General features: G+C 38.3%; 1 protein-coding gene across 2 annotated transcripts in view; it reads left to right on the forward strand.

Moving 5' to 3' along the window:
* The window catches only part of RASGEF1B (RasGEF domain family member 1B), a gene marked incomplete at both ends in the record, with an annotated part of 588,531 nt that overhangs the window by 443,219 nt on the left and 122,857 nt on the right, over window positions 1–22,455 (forward strand). The gene's annotated exons all lie outside the window — the stretch shown is intronic.

Consider the following 22,455-nt stretch of genomic DNA (forward strand, 5'->3'; position numbering starts at 1 on the left):
GGGTTAAAGCATACCCCTGGGTTCAATCCCTAGTATTTAGTTGTAGAGCACTCCTGGATCCAATCCCCGGTACAAAACAACAACAACTATATAGATATCTATTTGAAGAAAAAAGTCATTAGAAGAGAAAAAGAGACTTGCAGGAATAAAAAGAAGACAGAAAAAAAGCTAGAGTGGTTATAATTTGGGGACAAAATGAGAGGGGATATGAGCAGCTTCTCTTATTGTTGAGACTTTGATGAGAAGAATGGGCAAAGAGGATTTTTAGTAAATTGTACTGTTTTATGCAAAAAAGTCTCGTGTTTGCTAATATCTCAGTCTCCACACAAAACACAACCATCCGTAATGAAGTATCTACAGTACTCTTCAAGGTCATGGAGATGGATTTGTCTCTTGGTTGTGCCATTGGGCTAGCATGGACCGTAATAGAGGATAGGAGAGCCTGGCTTCATTATTTAGTCTAAACTCATATAATAAATATGAATAATCCTGTTTTATTTTTAAAGGAATATTCCCCTATTGGCTATTTAATTTTTAAGGCTCTTGTAAAACTTTATAGAACTTATATGCACAATACTCAATAACACCATATTGTACATAAAGAAACCAAAATGAGAATGGTGGGGAACTTGCCCAGGGTTGAGTAGATGTAGGCTTTGAACCTGAGACTGTGACCTTCCAGGCTGTTCTGTTCACTGCAGTAGTTGCCTACTCAATAAGCCAGCCAAAGCAAAGCATTCTGTCTCTTCATAGCTCAAGATTGTATAGAATGCTTCCATATACTTCTTGTATTTTTTAGAATGAATGTTTGAATTAAGTGGCCAGTAATCATATTAAATGATAACAAATAAATACTAAAACTGGCCTTACTCAGTAGTGGTTTGGCTCCATCTCAGCGTCTGTTAGGCATCACCTGGAAAGAGAAGAGAGAAAGGCCTTCTCTTACACAGGCATTTGATAATATTGCATTTGTATAATTTTGTGAGAGGATTGGTGTGAGCTTAAGGGTTGGGGTGAAAGCCAGAGTAGGAAGACAAATTGTCTTGTTTTGTTGGGAAAAAAAAGAGCTACAGGAGAATTTTCAAGTTGCCATGGGTATAACATTTGTGATAGGGATGGTGGCAGGCTTTCTTTTCCAGTTTTCCAATCTAATAAGAGTAGCATTTGATATTATCTCTTAAAACAGAGATAATATATATCTAGCTGAAGGTATGATTACAGCTTACTGAAGGCATAACCAAGTTTTTGTGGCAATTTATGAGCTATGATGTTCATATTCTCTCTATTAGATAGAAAGTGTGGATTTAGGGTAGGCTCATGTGTTGTTCCTATGTGCCTCACAGACTATATGAACTTCACAGTGACCTTTGGCCCAGATGTTCTTGTCCTTTGAATAAGATCAACTTAGGGTGGACTATGCCTGCCTTATTCTTAATTTAAACACATGGGGAAGCTAGAAAATTGGCACTGTGCTTTAGTAAAACATTGATAATGAACATAGTTAGGAAAATAGTACTCACAAGATTTCTTTGTTCTTTTTTTTTTTTTTGAAGACAGGCTGGATTTCTCCATGCTAAATCCTACTGATTAAGTTGGGATATGTTGGTGATTAAGTGGAGTATTTCTTAATACTAAGGGAATATTTTTGATAACATTAGCTAAGCAACTTTGTTGTCCTTTACATTCTTTATAGAACATATACTATGAAATATTATTTAGCCATTAAAACCATTTATTCATGCTGGGCGTGGTGGCACACGCTTGTAACCCAAGCATTTGGGAGGCTAAAACTGGAGGATCACAGTTAGCAGACAGCCTCAGCTACTTAGTGAGGCTCTCTGCAACTTAGTGAGACCCTGTTTCAAAATAATGAATAAAAAATATGGCAGGAAGTGTAGCTCGGAGGTTGAATGCCCCTGGGTTTCATCCCCAGTACCACAGAAAACTATTCATTTATTCATTATTCTTGTGGTGGAGATTGAACTAAGGGACATTCTACTTCCAAACTACACTCCCAGCCATATTTTATTTTTATTTGGAAACAGGGTCTCACTAAGTTTCTGAGAGCCTTGCCAAGTTGCTGAGGTTGACTTCAAACCTGTGATCCTCCTATCTCAGCCTACCAAGTACTCAGATTATAGACCACCACCACCACACCCAGTAAAACTATGTATTTAAAGCATATATTATAACTTGGGAGAATATTCTATAATGATCAATAAAGAAGTGTCAACTCAAGTTTCAATCATCTGAGTCAGGTCTCTTAGTAGCCAGTAACATTCTGTGCAGATAAGAAGACCTCTACATTAAGTATGTTTGAGAAGTCTCATGGGAATTGAAACAGAGATGTCCATGACAGATAGACTTCCTGGAGATTGGATCTGGAAAATTACTGATACCAGGCTCCTCTGTCATTCATCTAGATTTCTCACTTGAGCCTACCTCCTGTGTGCCTGCTTCATAATTTTCTCTCTATCTGCCAACCTTTCCCCCTGAAATAGTTTTTGCTGCCTCATAACTTCAGCTTTACACAGTCTAAAATGTTTTCCTTAGCTTCTGTTATATCTTGCATTTGTTCAGCTCAGCTGCAGTGCTTACTGATTAAATTCCTAAACTAATGGGTCAGGTTCATCTTTTTGAGTCAGTTCACAACTCCCAGGTTCTTAGTGTAAGAATGGACTACCTTGGCATAGGTGGCCAGAGGGACCAGGGCACTTTGGTTCAAAGTATGTATGTTTAGGCAGGAGGAACTGTAGGTGAATTTGCACCATAAATATGTCTAATACTTAAATGTTATATGAAAATATGTATTGATAGGAAATAGCTCGGAAGACAAACTAAAATATTAATGGTAGTTTTTCCATAAGTATGTCTAATACTTAAATATTATGTAGAAATGTGTATTGATAGGAAATAGGAAATCAAACCAAAGTATTAACAGCAGGTTTCTCTAGGTAGTGATATTAAAATTATTTTACTTCATTTTGTCCAAACTTTTTCCAATGAACACATAGCATTTTTGTAATCACAGACATAATCAACTTTAAAGTGCTTAATTTTTTTTAAGAATAATAATGTTAAAACTGAAAGAGTCCTTGGGATGCTATAATTCATTGCCACCTCAATTTATAAAGGTTTAAATAGGCCAACATAAATTAAGATACTTGGTCAAAGTCACAGTAAAGGAGTGCCATGCTATGAGTTTCCTGGCTCTTCGTCCTGAATAATCTGAGCCACACATGGTAGTGCCTTGCCTGAACCCAATGAGATCAATGCCTCCGATTGTAGCCGGGCGTGGTGGCAAACGCTTGTAATCCCCGCGCTTGGGAGGCAGAGACAGGAGGATCGCGCAGGTTCATAGCCAGCTTGACTGGCTTAAGAGACCCCGTTTCCAACTAAAAATAAAAATAAAAAATAGATCTGGGAGTGTAACCCGGAGGTAGAAGGATTTCCAGGAACTCCAGTACCACCAAAAAAGGAAAGAAAGGGAAAAAAAAGCCTCTGATTGCAAGCCAGAGCCTGCATGTGATGGGTCTTTGAGTGTTCAGTCTATCTGCAAATTGTGCTGTAATCCTTCATACTTGGAAGTTTGTTAAAATAATACCCGTTTGACTTGAAACAGAACTCCAATCCTCAGGTCTCATTAAACAGTTACTGTACTGTGAGCTACCTTTGGCTAAGGGATTTGGCTTACACACTCCAAATTGTCAGCTCAGCTTCATTTTAAATACCAACAGTAGAAACACAAAGAAGGAATGAGGGAATTTCCATATGCGAGGTACAGTCTCCCCCTTTACTAGCCGCTGTCTCTCTACTCCCGTGGTTTTGGCTTCTTTCCCTCTCCTGTGTCTCCTCTTGATGGATTACCAAGACCTCTTAAGAAGAAAATAAAGTCCTTGGGGGTCAGGGTGAAGTAGAGACTGGGGCAGATCTCCACCATGGGAGAAAAAGAAAGAAAAGTTAGAAGTCTCCCAAGCTTTCATTCAATAGCAGGACTTTACACTGAAATGAAAAAGCACTCCTGGCAGGAAAAGGTTCCTGCACAGTTTGACCCTGGCTCCAGCTTAACCTGGAAGAAATAGAAGCCCTGAGGGATATAGTCACTTCTAGTATCAAAACCCACAGAGATAATCCTGGCTCTAAAGCACTTAAAGTGTGTAAATCCCCCATATGGAGTCTCAGGGAAGCTGGAGATGAAATTCAGGTAGAGGTCCCTGGACTTGATTTTCAGGTTACTTAGTATTTATTTCACTGTTGGCTTAGAAGAGGATGAGCTAAAATGATGTAGTTCACATCATGTGCATAAGACTCAAGAACTCAGAAAGTCTCAGTCGTCTGTGATGATAGCTTGAAACCTCATCCCCCAAAATGAGATGAGAATGTTAAATACAAATGAAGTCCTAAGCTTGGAAACAAAGAAATGGACAACACAAATAAAGAATATACAAACACTGCTTAATGGTAGTTGATCTAAAATTATCTTTAAGGTGTCATCTAATTTCAAGCTTAATTTGAGCATATCCAAAACAATAAATATATATAGGAGAAAATGTCTAAAATATTGTTTCAAGTTTTAGTATTCCATGTTACAAAAATGGCACAAGCAGACAGAAACATGCCTAAAATAAGAAGTAGGGTTTGCAAATAATGTCTTAGAGAGTAAGGATGTTTATCTTGGATGAAGATGTTGAGTTTAGGGGGATAGGAGGAGTAACACATAACATTGGTTTTCAAGTGTTTGAATTCCCATGGAGTTATAGGGTTTTGATACAGAATCAAAGGTTTAGATTTATAGGCAGTAGAATTCATTTCAATAGAAGGGGGAACCTTTATAATGATCAGAGCTATCCTGACTTGGAAGGAGTACCCCAATGAGATAGTGTATTCTCTGTTATTAGAAAAGTATAAGCAGAGGTTAAATAATGTGATTGATCATGGTGGAGTTTCTCCTAAGACTGATTATGGGATTCTAAGAATTAAGACTTAACAGTCATTTAAATTGCTTTTTCTTTTTTAATACCATCATTTCCAAGAACTTGGTGGTATCGCTGCCTTTGTTATTTAAAGGCAGATATTGAGAAAATTAGACTATTATAATAACTTAAGGTAGCAGCAAAGTCCAGGCTGCCCCAGTGTTTTATTTAAGTAATAAGTTTCCTTACACGTGCAGGAGCACCTTGAGAGTTAAAATATTTACTTTTAGTTTTTGAGAAGACTTTATGGCACCTCTGCCATGTGCTAGGCAGGTGCTGGAGCAGGGTCCAGGATACAAAAATGAAGAAAATATGATTACACAGGATTCAGTTATCTTTGGGATTATAGCTCAAATACTGTGCAGAATAATGTGTTCTTAGTGCTAAAATTAACTGCTTTCTTACTATTCACCATTTTGTTAGATGCTTTGACATCCTTAAATAAAAATTGGCCAAATGTACTTTGGTGAACTGTGTCTAATATTTTAGTGACTTTAATAACTTTCAGGTGAAGCCTTTTCATGTATGTCAGTTAAGAAAATGATTCTGTTACATTTTTTTCAATTCAAATTGTAGAAGTAAGTGTGTGTTTGTTAATAAGCAAGTACTGCTATCTAAATATCTGCCATGTCCAGTTAGTACTTATACTTAAGATGTCTTTTTATTTTATTAGGCAAGCTGGTAAAATCTTTAATTCTATAGATAATCTCAGATTTAGATGCCCTTTGATCCTGGACTATTCTACACTTAATGTGTGAGCAGATGCTGGCCTGCATTAAGTACAAAGATAAAAAAAAAAAAAGTTAAATGGGAGGTTAACATGCAGAAGCCTTCAATGGTATTCAACTGGTTCTTTGGACTTTTACATAAGCATAAGGCACCCGGAAAATTAGAGTTCCAGTGTCATTTGCTCCTTGACTACTTGGAAACTGGCTGCTTTCTTTATAGTTTTTAAAAATTACATCACATTTTTTTTTAAAGCATGCTTAAAATTCATGGCAAGTTTGCTAAAACCTCCACAATCTCATCTGTGTGTAGGTTCAGGGGATGAAGCTGGAGGAGAAGACTGTATGGCTACTTTTGAGCTAAAATGTGATTCTTTTCAGCAAAAGAAAAGTCAGATTAATTCCCTTGTAGTAAGCTGGTCACATCTTTGTCGTGGCTTTAGGGTTGGGTATCCAATGAATCTCTATTCTGAGAAATCACATAGAAGAGCCATGTTTTTAGAAAGATTCATATCTACTTTTCTGAACCCTCAGTTGCTTAAATGAGCAGGACAGTATAGTTTAGTGTATGTTACTTTATTTCAGAGTACCTGGCAACTATAATAAATGTAATAGTATAATAAATATAATATAATAAAAATAATAATCAATGACTTTATGTTTTGACAATATGTATCAACACTGAAAAAGAAGCCAGTCTTGGTTAAACTCCAAAGACTAATAAAATTATAGGAAATCAAATGGAGCACAAAAACTGTGAATCACAGTGACCCCAATTATATGACACCCTCACTTTTCCATTTAATGCAATTTCATAAAAATGCAGGAAGAACCCTATTCAGAGTTGTCTGTGGATATTAGTGGGAACAGAAATACTAGATGTCTTCATCAGTCTCTGGGATCCTAGAAGAATCACTAATACATTTCTTTGAAGTCCCAGTGATCCTTAGGTAAAGGTTGGCTAAAATAACTATGTCAATATGCTTTAATGGAGTTTCTTCTAAATTCTGCTACTTTTTACACTTTTATTAGCGCCTTGCAGTTACACATCATAATGAGATTCAAAATGTTACAAACATGCACAGAGTGTTTGCTGTGCTTCTCTCTGGATTCCACCCCACTCCCTCCTTCCCCACATGTTAGTGAAGTTGGTAGTGATGTCTTCATATATGCACATAATATTATTTTAACTGTTTGCTTCATCGATTCTCCTTTTACCTGTCTACATCTTCTTTCCCCAATGCCTTTATACTATTCTACTAGTTTCTATCCTCATTTATCTGAAGTCCCTTTTGTTACTATTTTCCCTCTAGCTTCCACATGTGAAAAAAAAATATGATCTTTGACTTTCTCAGGCTGACAGATCTCACTTAGCATACTATTATCCAATTCTACTTATTTTTCTGAAAAAATGACATAATTTTTTTTGGCTGAGTAGAATTCCATTCTATGTATATCCCACGTTTTATTTATCCATTCTTCTACTGACAGACACCTAGGTTGGTGCTATAATTTGGCTGTTGTGAATTGTTTTTTTTTTTTTAATTTATTTTTTATTGGTGCAATGTATTTACACATCATAGTGGTATAAAGAAAATACTTTTGTAGACATACATGCACATCTCGCCCAGTTAGCCCCTACCACGATCCCCACCCCATTCCCTCCCCATCCCTCCTTCCCACGCTTGGCTTACTGGTTGACATCTAGTATTATAACAATTTATACAATATTAACATTGATAATCTCACATAACAGTTTCATTTGTCTGGTACCAAACTTTTGATGACTTAAAGATAACATTTCAATATTTCTTTTTGCTTTCTTTCTTACCAGAGAATATTTTTTCTTTTTTTTTTTTTTTAGGTGAAACTATCATACATTTATTTATTTATTTTTCAGAAAAAATCTATCCTGATATGGAATATGGACTCTAGATACCCAAAACAGTCTCAAAGGAGAACAAAGCTAGAAGATGTATGTTTTCTGATTTCAAACCATATAAAGCTACAATAATTGAAACAATGTAGTACTGTTCTAAAGGCAGATATATAAACCATTGGAGCTAAATAAAAGCCTAGAGATAAATTCTTCCATACATTGTCAAGTTATTTTTGACAAGGTTTCCATGAACTTTTGGTGGAGGAAATACTAGTCTTTTAACTAAATATTGTTGAAAAATAATAATAAATGAAAAAGAATAAAATTGGACCCTTATCTAACACATATACAAATATTAACTCAAAATAGATAAAAGACCTAAATATAAATCTTAATACTATAAGCTTTTAGAAGAAAATCTGGGTCATAAAACCTCACAACATTGAAATTGGAAGTGATTTCTTGGATATGATTTCAATGGCACAGGCAACAAAAGAGTAAATAAACTCCCTAAAAAATAAAAAAAAATATTGTATATCCAAAGACAATGTAAACAGAGTTAAAAGTTACTGATCCTCTTCCAAGAGTTCCTCCTATGACCCATTTCTCCCTAACTCTCACATATTAGGGAAAGCATCTGATTTCTTATTTTTTGTGCCTGACTAATCTCACTTAGCATAATGTCCTCCAGTTCCATCCATTTCCCTGAAAATGATGTAATTGAGTTTTTTTTGATGGCTGAGTAAAATTCCATTGTGTACATATCCCACAGTTTTGTAATCCATTCATCTGTTGATGGACATCTTGGCTGGTTCCATAGTTTGGCTATGGTGAATTGTGCAGCTATGAACATAGATACACATGCATTAGTTTGGTAGTTTGGTTTCTTTTCTTTTGGGTAGATACCCAACAGTGGTATTGCTGGATCAAATGGAAGATTTGTTCCCATTCTTCTGAGGATTCTCCATACTGTTTTCCAAAGTGGTTGCACTAATTTGCAATCCCACCAACAATGTCTTAGAGTTCCCACTTCTCCACATCCTCGCCAGCATCTGTTGTTGTTTGTGTTTTGAATGATGGCCATTCTAGTTGGAGTTAGGTGATATCTCAGGGTGGTTTTGATTTGCATCTCTCTGATTGCCAGTGATGTTGAGCATTTTTTCATGCATTTATTGGCCATTTGAATTTCTTCTTTTGTGAAGTGTCTATTTAGTTCATTTGCCCATTTTGTTATTGGATGCTTTGTTTTCTTAGTGTTGAGTTTCTTGAGTTCTCTGTATATTCTAGATATTAGTCCTCTATCAGTGGTGTAGGTGGCAAAAATCTTCTCCCATTCTGTTGGCTCTCGATTGAGGTTCTTGATAGTTTCCTTTGCTGAACAGAAGCTCTTCAGTTTCATGCAATCCCATGTATTGATTCTCCTTTTAATTTGTTGTGCCTTTGGGATCTTGTTGAGGAAATGTTTGTCTGTGCCTATGTGTTGTAGTGTTGGACCTATGCCCTCTTCAAGGAGCTTCAAGGTCTCTGGTTTAATTTCCAAGTCTTTGATCCATCGTGAGTTGACTTTTGTACAGGGTGAAAAAGTGGGATTAACATCCAATTTTCTGCATATGGTTAACCAGTTTTGCCAACACCATTTGTTGAAGAGGCTATCTTTTTTCCAGTGTATGTTTTTGGCCCCTTTGTCAAAAATCAATTGGCTGAAAGTGTGTGGACTTGTTTCTGGGTCTTCTATTCTGCTCCATTGGTCTATATATCTGTTCTTTTGCCAGTACCATGCTGTTTTTATTACAATGGCTTTGTAGTATAGTTTAAAGTCAGGTATTGTGATTCCTCCTGCGTGGTTTTTGTTGCTGAGAACTACCTTGGCTATTCTGGGCTTTTTGTTATTCCAGATAAATTTAAGGACTGATTTTTCTATGTCTGTGAGGAATGAACTTGGTAGTTTAATGGGCATTGCATTAAATCTGTAGATCACTTTTGGGAGGATGGCCATTTTAATGATATTAATTCTGCCAATCCATGAACATGGAAGGTCTTTCCATCTTCTAAGATCTTCTTCGATTTCTTTTTTCAGTGTTTTATAATTTTCTTTGTAGAGATCTTTTACTTCCTTGGTCAGGTTTATTCCTAGGTATTTTATTTTTTTGTGGGAGATCCTGAGTGGAAGTGTTTTCTGAATTTCTTTTTCATTGGATTTATGGTTGGTGTACAGGAAAGCTTCTGACTTTTTAAGATTGATTTTGTATCCAGATACCTTGCTGAATTTGTTGATCAGTTCTATAAGCCTTTTGGTTGAGTTTGTTGGGTTTTCTAAATATAGTATCATGTCATCTGCAAATAGTGAAAGCTTAAGTTCTTCTTTTCCTATTTGTACTCCTTTGATTTCCTTTTCTTGCCTTATTGCTCTGGCTAGAGTCTCTAGTACTATATTGAAGAGAAGTGGTGATAGTGGACATCCTTGTCTCGTTCCAGTTTTTAGGGGAAATTCTTGAAGTTTTTCCCCATTTAATATGATGTTGGCAGTGGGCTTATTGTAGATTGCCTTAATAATGTTGAGATATGTTCCTTCTATTCCAATTCTCTGCAGTGTTTTTATCATAAATGGATGTTGAATTTTATCAAATGCTTTTTCAGCATCTATTGAGATGATCATGTGGTTTTTGTCTTTGATTCTGTTTATATGATGAATTACATGGATTGTTTTTCGTATATTGAACCAGCCTTGCATCCCTGGGATGAACCCTACCTGGTCATGGTGAATGATTTTCTTGATGTGGTTTTGAATGCGTGTTGCTAGTATTTTGTTTAATAGTTTTGCATCCAAGTTCATCAGAGATATAGGCCTGTAGTTTTCCTTCCTTGAACTGTCTTTATTCGGTTTGGGTATTAGTGTGATGTTGGCTTCATAGAATGTATTTGGGAGAGTCCCGGTTTTTTCTATTTCCCGAAATAGTTTGAGTAGTATTGGGATTAGTTCTCCTATAAAGGTTTTATAGAATTCACTTGGGAAACCATCTGGTCCTGGGCTTTTCTTTGATGGTAAGCTCTTTATTGCTATTTCAATCTCTTTGATTGTTATTGGTTGGTTTAAGTGTTCTATATCTTCTTGACTCAATTTAGGAAGGTTGTATTTATCTAGGAAGTTGTCGATTTCCTCCAGATTTTCCATTTTGTTGGAGTATAGTTTTTCAAAGTAGTTTCTGATAATCCTCTGGATTTCTACGCTGTCAGTAGTAATGTCTCCTTTTTCATCCCTTATCTTCATAATTTGGGTTGATTCTCTCTTTTTTTTAGTTAGGTTGGCTAGTGGTTTATCAATCTTGTTAATTTTTTCAAGAAACCAGCTTTTGGTTTTGTTGATTTTCTGTATTGTTTTTTTATTCTCTATTTCATTAATTTCTGCTCTAATTTTAATAATTTCCCGTCTTCTGCTGGCTTTGGGGTTCAATTGTTCCTGCTTTTCAAGGGCTTTGAGGTGTGTCATAAGGCTATTTATTTGAAGATTTTCTGTTTTTCTTATGTGAGCACTCAGTGCTATAAATTTTCCTCTTAATACTGCCTTCAAAGTGTCCCAGAGGTTTTGATATGTTGTTTCTTTATTTTCATTTGTTTCTAGAAATTTCTTGATTTCACCTCTTACATCTTCTATGACCCATTCTTCATTCAGAAGTGTGGTGTTCAGTCTCCACATGTTTATGTTGTTTCTCTGGGTCTTCTTATAGTTGATTTCTAGTTTCATTCCATTATGGTCTGAAATGACACAGGGAAGTATGTAACATTTTTTAAATTTGCTAGTGCTCATTTTGTGTCCCAGGATGTGATCTATTTTGGAGAAGGTTCCATGAGCAGCTGAGAAAAATGTAAACTCTGCTGTAGTTGGGTGAAATATTCTATATGTGTCCAAGAGGTCCATTTGGTTAATGGTGTTCTTTAGTTCTGAGACATCTTTACTGACCCTTTGTCTGGAAGATCGGTCTAGTATTGTGAGTGGTGTGTTGAAGTCTCCCAGTATTATTGTGTTGGGATTTATGTGTGGCTTCATGTCACAAAGAGTTTGATTTATGAAAGTAGCTGCCCCTATGTTTGGGGCATAGATGTTGATTATTGTTATTTCCTCTTGCTGGACTATTCCTTTTACCAGTAAAATGTGACCTTCTTTGTCTCTTCTAATAAGTTTGGGTTTGAAGTCTAACTTGTCTGATATCATAGTTGCTACTCCTGCTTGTCTTCGAGTACCATTAGCATGGATTACCTTGCTCCAGCCCTTTACCTTGAGTTTGTTCCTATCTTTACTTGTGAGGTGTGTTTCTTGTAAGCAGCAGATGGATGGATTCTGGCTTTTAATCCATTTTGCCACTTTATGTCTTTTTATTGGGGAGTTGAGGCCGTTTACATTCAGTGTGATTATAGAGAGATAATTTTTAATTCCCAACATGTTAAGATCTTATTTCTGTTTGAGATACTGTTTATTCTTCTTTGCTTAGTTGTCTGCTGGATGGGAATTCTTGTTTCTTTGGTTCTGGCGTGAATTACCCATTTCCTCTTTGCAGTTAATCTCCTTGAGTATTTTCTCTAGCGCTGGTTTTGAAGACATAAATTCCTTCAGTTGCTGTTTGTCATGGAAGCTTCTTATTTCCCCATCTAATTTGATGGATAGTTTTGCTGGGTAGGAAATTTTTGGCTGGAAGTTGTTTTCTTTCAGAGTTTGGAATATGTTACTCCAAGCCCTTCTGGCTTTCATAACTTGGTTTGGGAAGTCTGGAGTGATTCTAATTGGTTTGCCTCTGTATGTCACATGGCCTTTTGTTTTTGTTGCCTTTAAGATTCTCTCCTTGGCTTCCACATTAGTCATTTTGACAATTATGTGGCGTGGGGATCCTCTTCTCTGATCCTGTCTAAAGGGAGTTCTATAAGTTTCCTGGACCTGTGTATCGACCTCTTGCTCTATGTTTGGAAAATTTTCTGCTATTACTTCCCTGAAGAGATTGTTGATCCCTTTGGTTTCACCTTCTTTTCCCTCCTCTATTCCAATTATTCTTAGGTTAGCTCTCTTGAAATGGGCCCATATTTCTTCAATGTCAGATTCCTGCTGTCGGGTTTTTTTTTCTAAATTAGAAACTATGCGTTCATTTTTAGAATGATCATCTTCAAGAAGCGAGATTCTATTCTCCATGTGGTCTAATCTGTTGTTTATACTTTGAATTGAGGCCTTTACTTCATTAATTGCATCCTTTATCTCTTTTTGACTCTCTCTAAATTCTTTTCGAAAGTCCTCTATTATTTCTAAAGTTATTTTCCTAATTTGATCTTCTAGAGATCTTTGGGTTTCTGTGTTATCAGATTCTGATGTTGTGGTGTTGTTGGCATTCACTGCTCCATTGTTATTTCTCTTTCCCATGATTTTGGAAGTTTGTGCCTTCTCTGGGTTCTTCCCTGAGTCACTACAAGTTCACTTAAGATGCTCTGGATCTCTAGTCTATGGTATCTCAGTCACCACTACTCCTTTACTGTGTTGTATCACAAAGTCTCAGACCCAGGGAGTCAATCAAGGCTGCTTAGACCGTGGGGGGTGCCAAGTTGGGCGTTCTCCAGTGGGGAGTTGTGACTATGGTATGATATCTCTGCCACTGCCACTCCCCCACTGGGCTGCACTGCTAAAATCTCCGACCCAGGGAGACTATCTGCGCAAGTCCCTGGGAGTGCAGTACTGGGATTTCTCCCCTACGGGCCGCAATTTGACTCACGGTTGTTGAGTGCGCTGATGGAGCTGTAGTGAACTCGGTGGATTCGCTGCTGCCGCCACTGGCAATATGGCACCACTGCCACACCCTCGGCCGTGATGCGGCGTATTTCTTCTCTGGTTTTGATCTCTGCTCTGAGTCCTTGCCAGTTGTGCTGCGCCCAGCCCTTGGGAGCTTTAGATGTTCCCTGCACCAACAAAACTGCTGACTGCCGCCCGGCTGTTCAGCACCTGCTCACCTCGGCTCGCTGTCCACCCCTCCTCTCAGGCGACTGGTGGCTGGTTGAGTGGGTTGGTCTAGGGCTGTCCGGTGAACTCGCCGCTGCCGCCAGCAGTAAGACGCTGCTTCTGCATCCTAGGCCGCGAGGCCAGAGTACCTCCTCTCTGGATTTGAGCTCTGTTTTGAGTCTCCCTCCTCTCTGGAGCCTGGTGTTGCTAGGGGAGATGTAGGCCGCGCCGCTCCGGCCGCTCTGCGCCGCGGCTCTGGCTGCTCCGCACCACGGTTCTGGCCGCTCCGGCTGCTCCGGCCGCTCTGCACCGCGGCTCTGGCTGCTCTGCACCGTGGGTCTGGCCACTCCGGCCGCTCCGGCCGTTCCGCGACGCGGCTCTGGCTGCTCCGGCTGTTCTGGCCGCTCTGCTCCGGCTGCTCTGGCAGCTCCGCTCAGCTGTTCTGGGCACTCTGCTCCGGCTGCTCCGGCCGCTCCACTCCGCGGCTCCGGCCACTTCGCGCCGCCGCTCCAGCCAATCCGCGCTGCAGCTCTGACTGCTCCGGCTGTTCTGGCCGCTCCGCTCGGCTGCTCTGGCCGCTCTGCTCAGCTGCTCGGAACCGCGACTCCAGCTGCTCTGTACCGCGGGTCTGGCCACTCTGGCCGCTCCGGCCGTTCCGCACCGCGGCTCTGGCTGCTCCGGCTGCTCAGGCCGCTCCGCTCAGCGGCTCCCCCCAATCCGCGCTGCGGCTCTGGCCGCTCCGGCTGCTCCGGCCGGCTGTTGTGAATTGTGCTGCTATAAACATGTATACATATGTATCGTTATAGTATTCTCACTTTATCTTGGAAAGATACCAAGGAATGGTATAACTAGGTTATATGGTTGTTCCATTCCTAGTTTTTGTGGGGAGCCTCCATACTCATCTCCATGGTGGTTATACTAATTTGTAATCTCATCAGTAGTGAATGAGAGTTCCTGTTTGCCCACATCCTCACTAGTATTTATTGTTTGTATTCTTAATGATTGACATTCTTTTTGAAATTTTCTTTTTTGTGTCACTGGGGATTGAACCTAGGGGTGTTCTACTTTCAAGTTATACCCTCAGCCCAATTTTATTTTTTATTTTGAAACAGGGTCTCACTGAGTTGTTGAGTCTGGCTTTGAACCCATGACCCTCCTTTCTCAGCCTCCTAAGTACTGGGATTACAAGCATGAGCCACGGTACTCAGCTTAATGATTGCCATTCTAACTGGGGTTAAATGGAAGCTTAGTGTAGTTTGTATTTGTATTCCCATGATTGCTAATTAGATGATTCTAGAAGAATCACTAATCTATATTTTTACAGTCTTGGTGATCCTTATGTAGAATTTGTCTAAAATATTCATGCCAAATGGCTTCAGAGGAGTTCCTTCTAGATATTGCTTATGCCCAGTGTTGCTGGGAAGAGCACCTTCAGTTCTCCCTGCTGGTCCCAGGGACCCTGGCCCTTACAAAAGTTGGGCCTGTCACTTCACTCACATCAGCAGGAACTTAAATGGCTCAGCTCATGATTCCTTAGAGTATTTAACAGATGAGGCAAAAATGAGCAATATAAAACTAAACTCAAAAGACCCAAATTAATATTTCCTAAGAAGTTTTCAAGGTTGGACAGGGAGGATCCATGTAAACAAGTCTCCAGGACTGACTCATCTTTTTCAGAGTGTAATGAAGCATGTTCAGTACTGATAGCCCAACCAAGCATTTTCACCCTTTCAGTTGAGTTACCGCTTTTATCAACCAGCATACTACTAACACAGATAAGTCCCAATACAACACATTTCTGGAAGCCAGTTGAAGAAACAAAATTCATTACCAGAAATTCCCAAGTCCTGCTCCTATATACACAGAGCTGTAATTGCTAAAGGGAGGGATGGAGCAAGAAACATGGATGCTGTTTTGCATTGTCATTGATCCTTTTCCCACTTGAAAAAGAAAAAAGTGCAGCTTTAGGGTTGCATTCATTTAATTGTATACAAACATGCTCTTTGAGGCCAGAGAAAATCAGAATGGTTTTCAGTGTGAAAATAAAGATAGTTACTGGAGTTATTCTAAATAGAACTTATCTCTAATCTTAATGTAACAGAAATGTATGTGATGACAAGTATTTAATAATTTTGTGTGCATGTAATAAATTTCTGTAATATGCAAATGATAAAGCTGCAGCCATGAGCACTGCTGTAGAATATTCAAGGGTCAGATGGGAACAGAATTAAGGAAGTTCTAAAGACCTGCAGATTGGTGTAGGCAGCTGTGCCAAGACTTGTAATCACTCTCTGTGGTGCTACCATAATGCTGTTCCTTTATATTTTTCTCAAATTCTATTCCAGACTATTCAGCACCAATTCTACTAAAACTTTGCCTCTGTTAATAGTTTTCAGGTGTCTTGAATATAGTGCATCCAAGATAAAATATGTATGTCTGAGGAATGAAAACCGTCCACAAGCCATCCAGAGAAATGCTTTGCTCATACATGATGGATCCTAGGAAGGAAATGAGGCTATTACTTCACAAGGTTCCAACTGCTCCTGTCTCTGACGTGGATCAGTCTCTGCTCCCACAATGAAATGTACATCCTTATTGCAATAACAAAGTGAATCTGAGTAGCTTCCAAACATTGGACTATCACCTGGAGCTGGCATACAGTAAACTGAGGTCCACCTTTCTAGAGTGTTGAGACATTTAAAATCACATCTGTTCCAGCTTCAGTAAAGACTCTAGCGTTTTGTATTTGAGGATGAATCTAAGTAGGAGATTGATAATGGTTCAAGACAGAGTACAGAATACCAACCAGGGAAACAATATGAAAACATGCAAATGAGTTACAGCTATCAGTGATAGGGTTGCCTCTAAACTCACACCAACCCAGGCCACAGGCCAGTGAGAGCCAAGCACATGCTGCATTATGTCTGTTTTCTGTCCATCCAGTTAGCAAGTAGAGTCTGGGAGTAGTGTTTCCTCTGGGTTTCTGGCCAAACAGAAACCCATGCCCTGGATAGGCCCAGGGTACAGCCTCTGTTGACCTTGGTGGCATGGGGACCGCTTGCCTGGCCTATCCCCTGGGTCCCTGGTGCTCAATTGCTTCCTTTCACTGCTCAGCCTTAGACAACTTTCTCCCCCCATTTCTCCACTGGCATTTTCCACTGAGCTGGTCTCATCCTTATTGGTCTCATCCTGTGCTTCCAAGGCTACCTGAACTATTTTTTGTTTTTATCTTGCCTCAACAGAGTCCCAAATCTCAAAATGCAACCAAGATGATGTCCTGGAACTCCTCAGATATGTCCTCATTTTGATCACTGAGTCTGGCCCAGATTGGATTGGGATTTTTCACGTTTTCTCAACCTTGGTGTGATCTAGCCACATTTTTCTCCTTCTGAGGGCCTGGCTTGATCTTGCCTCCATCTTTTCTTCCAGGAAAAATCTCCTATTACAGCATGGCCCATGCTAAACCATGAGTGAGACCTAGAAATGCATTTTATAACACAAAAGTAAAGGGTGCCTTCCAAGAGCATCAGTGATCTGGGGCATTTGAGATATTCTTAGAGATGAGAGGCTGCAGAAGGTAACCACTCACATTCTATTCAGGGCAAACTTGAGAAAATGTGAGTTTCAAAATCTATTATATTATAAGCCAGGAATGTGTTGTACAAGTCACATCACATGGAGTTAGTTGATCATCATTGCTTCCTACTAGATGTATTCAGTGGGGTAGAAAGGAACAGATCTCGAGAAATTTTTCAGTACTAGCTGTTAAATGATTCTAATACATTGAGTGCCAAAAGAAGTTGATTCTAGTTATAGTAGATCAATAGTGAAGAAAATAATTTACTCTAAGGTCCTTTGCTAAAGTCGGGCAGCTATTTTTATAACCACTTATTATCCAAGAAAAGAGAAGCTTAAAGTAGAATCTGTGCAATTCACTACTTCATTTGAATATTGGAAACATATGTTTTATTTGAAGAAATAATTGGTAGTTGAGCTCTTGAGGTAGTATAATTTAAAGCAGTAGTCCTCAGGTGTTCCTGTGTGTGGGACTCACCCAAAGAGACTGTTGCTAGGGCACACATCCAGGCCGTATCACAAGAGAAATTCTGGTTCAGTAGATTTGGGATGAGACCCCTAATTTGCATTCAAAATAAATCCCTATGTGATTTTGATGCTGGTTCCATAAAACACAGCTTGAAAAACTAATGAAAGAACACAGATTTTGAAAGCAGAAGAATTTAAGTCCTCATTTAACCACATATTTGTTTGTAGTCTTAGGCAAATCATTGCACTGAGTCTCAGTTTCCTCTTCTGTAAAATGAGCATTTAATATTCCAATTGGATTTTTTAAAAGTATAGAATGAAGTTTGTAAATAAAAATACATGAAACACATAGCAGATGTTCAATTCATGTGAATTTTCAACTAAAGTCTTTTGGTGGGTTATATTGAAAATCTGAAGATGAGACTTGGAGGAATGAGACTTGGAGTGGAATTTTAAGGCCACTCTTAAGACATGACCTCTATGTAATCTGTTACTCAAAATGGGGTACTTTCAAGAGTGAATTGGATGCTATTAATAATTATGCTGAGGCAGCCAGTGTAAACCCAGGATTATAAAGGCACCTTAATTACTAGTAAGGTAAAAGACCACATGTTGGATGTGGTCTTTGTAGCTGACTTTGCTCACTTTTTGTGAGCTCCTTGTAGTGAGGATCTGTCCCTAATGCATTTTTTTTTACTGTATCTGCAATGCCTAGTGTTAGGACTATAGACTGAACAACGTAAGTTACTCATAAAGTAACTTTGAATGACTAAATGGATGGTCATCAGTTAGTGGAGTTAGTCATCGGTTTAGTTTCTGCATTAACCCCACATTTTCTCCAATAAATGATATTCTAAATCATTAATTCCTATTTTTTTGTGTGTGTGTGCGTGTGTGTGTGGTACTGAGGTTCCTGGAAGCCCTTCTACCTCTGGGCTACACTCCCAGACCTATTTTTATACTTTTTTTTAAATTTGGAAACAGGGTCTCTTAAGCCAGCATGGCTGGCTTCGAACCTACACAATCCTCCTGTCTCTGCCTCCCAAGCACAGGGATTACAAGCATGTGCCACCACGCCTGGCATTAATTCTTATTTTTGAGCATGTTTGAAAATTTCCAAAGGACCCAAATAATGAGTATCATGGCACAATTCTGTTTAAATGCCTGCACTGTTCTGTTTTCCCCTATGAACCTCTGGATGCAGGTCATTACACATCTTCATATACTCAAGAGTGCTACTCACACAATAAGAGCTTGTTGGTCTTTTAACAGGGCCTCATATTTTCTGTCAATAAATACTTTTGTAGTCATGATAAGAGAGACAAACAATAAGGGATTTTTTGTGTATGTGTGTGATGAAGGGGATAGAACCCAGGGACATTCTATTCTACCTCTGAGCTCCAACCTCAGCCCTATTTTTTATTCTTTATTTTGAAACATGGTCTCACTGAGTTGGAAGGGACCTCACTAATTAGCTGAGGCTGTCTGCAAACCATGATCCTCCTGTCTCAAGCCTCTGAAATTCTGGGATTACAAGCGTGCACCACCACTGACATATTGAAATTTAAAAAATGTTGATTTGGGGAATGAGTATTGAAATATAAAAAATGTTGATTTGGGGATAGTGATTGTGGAAAAGTTTGCATTTCAATGGACCAGAAACAATCTGCATTTAAGAAGGCAGGCTGGTTAAATACGTAATGGCAAGCCATTCTCAAAATGTGGTTCATAAACTTCTAGGGTTGACTGCATAGAGATCAAAGCTATTTTCTTAGTAATACTAAGAAATTATTCACCTCTTTCATTGTTTTGACATTTGCACAGATAGTGAAGAACAGTGGTGGGTAAAACTGCTAGAGCCTTAGCTTACTTGCATCAAGGCAAATAGCATTACACTATGCCAGTTACCATTACATTTCTCCACCTTGTTGCAGTTTCCTTTATTTTAAAAAGCCAGGTTTATTTAAGAACATCCTTTATGAAGCAGTACAGATGACCAACTCATTTAGTCTTGACTCTTGAGTATTTGTCTTTTAATATTCTGTGCAACACAAAAAGAAAGCATGCAAAAAGCACTCTGCTACCTGCTGAGCGTGGGGTTATCTCTAGAAACAATGTTTAGACAGTTGTTTTGGCTACAAGCAGAGCTATAATGGAACAACATTTTTTCTTGGAAAAAATATGACTGCCAGACAAATTATAGTTATTCAAAATTGGGTATTTGACACATACCCCAAAATAGATGAAGTGAACTTGTTACTTCAGGGAAAACAATAGACACATTTCTTGACAGTGGTTATATTTGAGCCTTCAAAGAAAAGGCAGAATTTTGAAAAATTGTTATCTGTCTCCCTGAATTTACAAGATTGTAATATTTGAAAACTTTCTGAGAAGACTGGTGATGATAAAAATGAGTATAATTTTGTACTGTGATATAATAAAATATACAAATATTGGGGATATGTGCATAACTTAGTTAACCATATTTGAAAAATGCATGGCACTATAAAATCTTGTGTGGGTAAATGATTCATTAAAAGTGTAAGATAGAATAATAGATTTTAATGTTAGCAAAATAGAAAAAGGTTGTGGATTTTTTTTTTATACATTCTATTGGACTAACCCTCATGAAACTACCACTTTGACTAGACACAGTGGTACATACCCATAATCCCAGCTACCCTGGAGGCTAAGGTAGAAGGATCACAAATTCAAGGCTGGTGTGGGCAATTTAGTGAAACCCTGCCTCAAAATAAAACCTTTTTGCCGGGCATGGTGGCGCAGGCTTGTAATCCCCACGCTTGGGAAGTGGAGACAGAAGGATCATGCAGGTTTGAAGCCAGCCTCGCTGGCTTAAGAGACCCTGTTTCCAAATAAAATATAAAATAGTTCTGGGAGTGTAGCCCGGAGGTAGAAGGGTTCCATCCCCAGTACCCCCCCCCAAATAAATAAATAAATAAATAAATAAATAAATAAATAATAAAAGCTTTTTAAAAGGGCTGAGAAATACCTACCTAGCACGTGTGAGGCCTTGGATTCAACACACACACACACACACACACACACACACACACCCCACAAAAAAGGAAAGGAAAGGAAAAGAAACTGCCAGTTTGTTGAGTTTTAGTTTATTCAGAGAAGAACATTCACAATTATCTGGAAAAGCTATTAAAATACTCCTTCTTTTTTCCAACAACATAGCTGTTTGAGGCCATATTTTCTTTTTATACTTCAACCAAAACAATATTTTGTAACAGATTGAATACTGAAGCAAATATGAGAATTCGGTTGTCTCCAATTAGCCCAAACACTAATGAGATTTACAAATTTTACAAAGCAATGCCAATTTTTCTACACTAAATCATTTTTTTTATACTGGGGATTGAATGCAGGGCTTTCTACTACTGAGCTATATACCACCAGCCCTTTTTATTTTGAAATAAGGTCTCACTAAGTTGCTGAGGGTCTTGTTATGTTTCTGAGGCTATTCTAGAACCTGCAACCCTCCTGTCTCAGCCTCCAAAATTTGGAATTATAGGAATGTTAGTGTTAATATGTAATGCACCCATAAATTAATTTAGCATATTATTAATTTTTATGTAAATTTTACCAGTTTTAATTTTTAATATATGTAAGATAGAATAATAGGCTTATACATGTAAATATCAATATAAATTAGAATAACTTTTTAATGTTATCAGTAATTTTAAGGGTATAAAGCTTCCAGAGATCAAAAAGTCTTACAATTGCTTAGTTATGGCCAGGCATGGTGGTGCACACTTGTAATCCCAGTACTTGGGAGGCTGAGACTGAAGGATCACAGGTTCCAGGATGGTCTCAGCAAATAGTGAGACTCTCATCAACCTAAGGAGACCCTGTTTCAAAATAAAAAAAAGGTTAGGGGTATAGCTTAGTGGTAGAATGCACCTGGCTTCAATCCCAGTACCACACAAAAGAATTGCTCAGTTATGAATATTAATAAAAAAGAGTTCTGTACACCAATGGAAAAAGGAAGCACATTTATAGGCACTTATCTAGAATTTGCTTCATTATATATTGTTAAACAAGTGAAACAGTTACAATATAATATATGCAGTATTATTTCATTAAAAAAAGAGGAATAAGAACATATTAATTACAATTTTAAGATGGGCATGGTGGCGCTTGTAATTCCAGCGCTTGGGAGACTGAGACAGGAGGATCACACAGGTTCAAAGCTAGCCTCCAGCTACTTAGTGAGGTTCTCAGCAACTTAGTAAGACCCTGTTTCCAAATACAATGTAAAATAGGTCTAGGAGGGGGGCCAGAGATAGAAAGCCCCTGGGTTCCATCCCCAGTACCACAAACAAGTTACAGTTTTATATACACATCCATACATATTATTATTGATGTATGTATATCTACATATATCCTTGTTGGGTTTTTTTTTTTTTTTTGTGTGTGTGTGTGTGTAGTACTGGGGACTAAACCTAAAGGCACTCTACCTCTGAGCTATACCCCAGCCCAATTTTTTTAATTCTTTATTTTTCAAACTAAGTTGGGGAAGGCCTCACTAAGTAACTGAGGCTGTTCGAGAACTGTGATCCTCCTGTCTCAGCCTCCCAAGTATTGGGATTACAAGCGCATGCCACCATGCCCAGATTATCCATGTTGTTTCATAAATAAACTGTGGTTACCTCTGAGAAAGTGACTTGGGGTTTGTGTAGAGAGGTGACTAACTTTCTATGATGTATCTTTCTATTTTAAAAATTTTATAATGAATTTATTCTATTAAGAAAGTTATTTGATGTATATATTAAATATATATGAATGTATATTTAATATATTTAATAGTTATTATATACATGTATATTTTCAGTACTG

Source organism: Muscardinus avellanarius, assembly GCF_963383645.1.
Source record: "Muscardinus avellanarius genome assembly, chromosome: 6".
Classification (NCBI taxonomy): Eukaryota; Metazoa; Chordata; class Mammalia; order Rodentia; family Gliridae; genus Muscardinus; species Muscardinus avellanarius.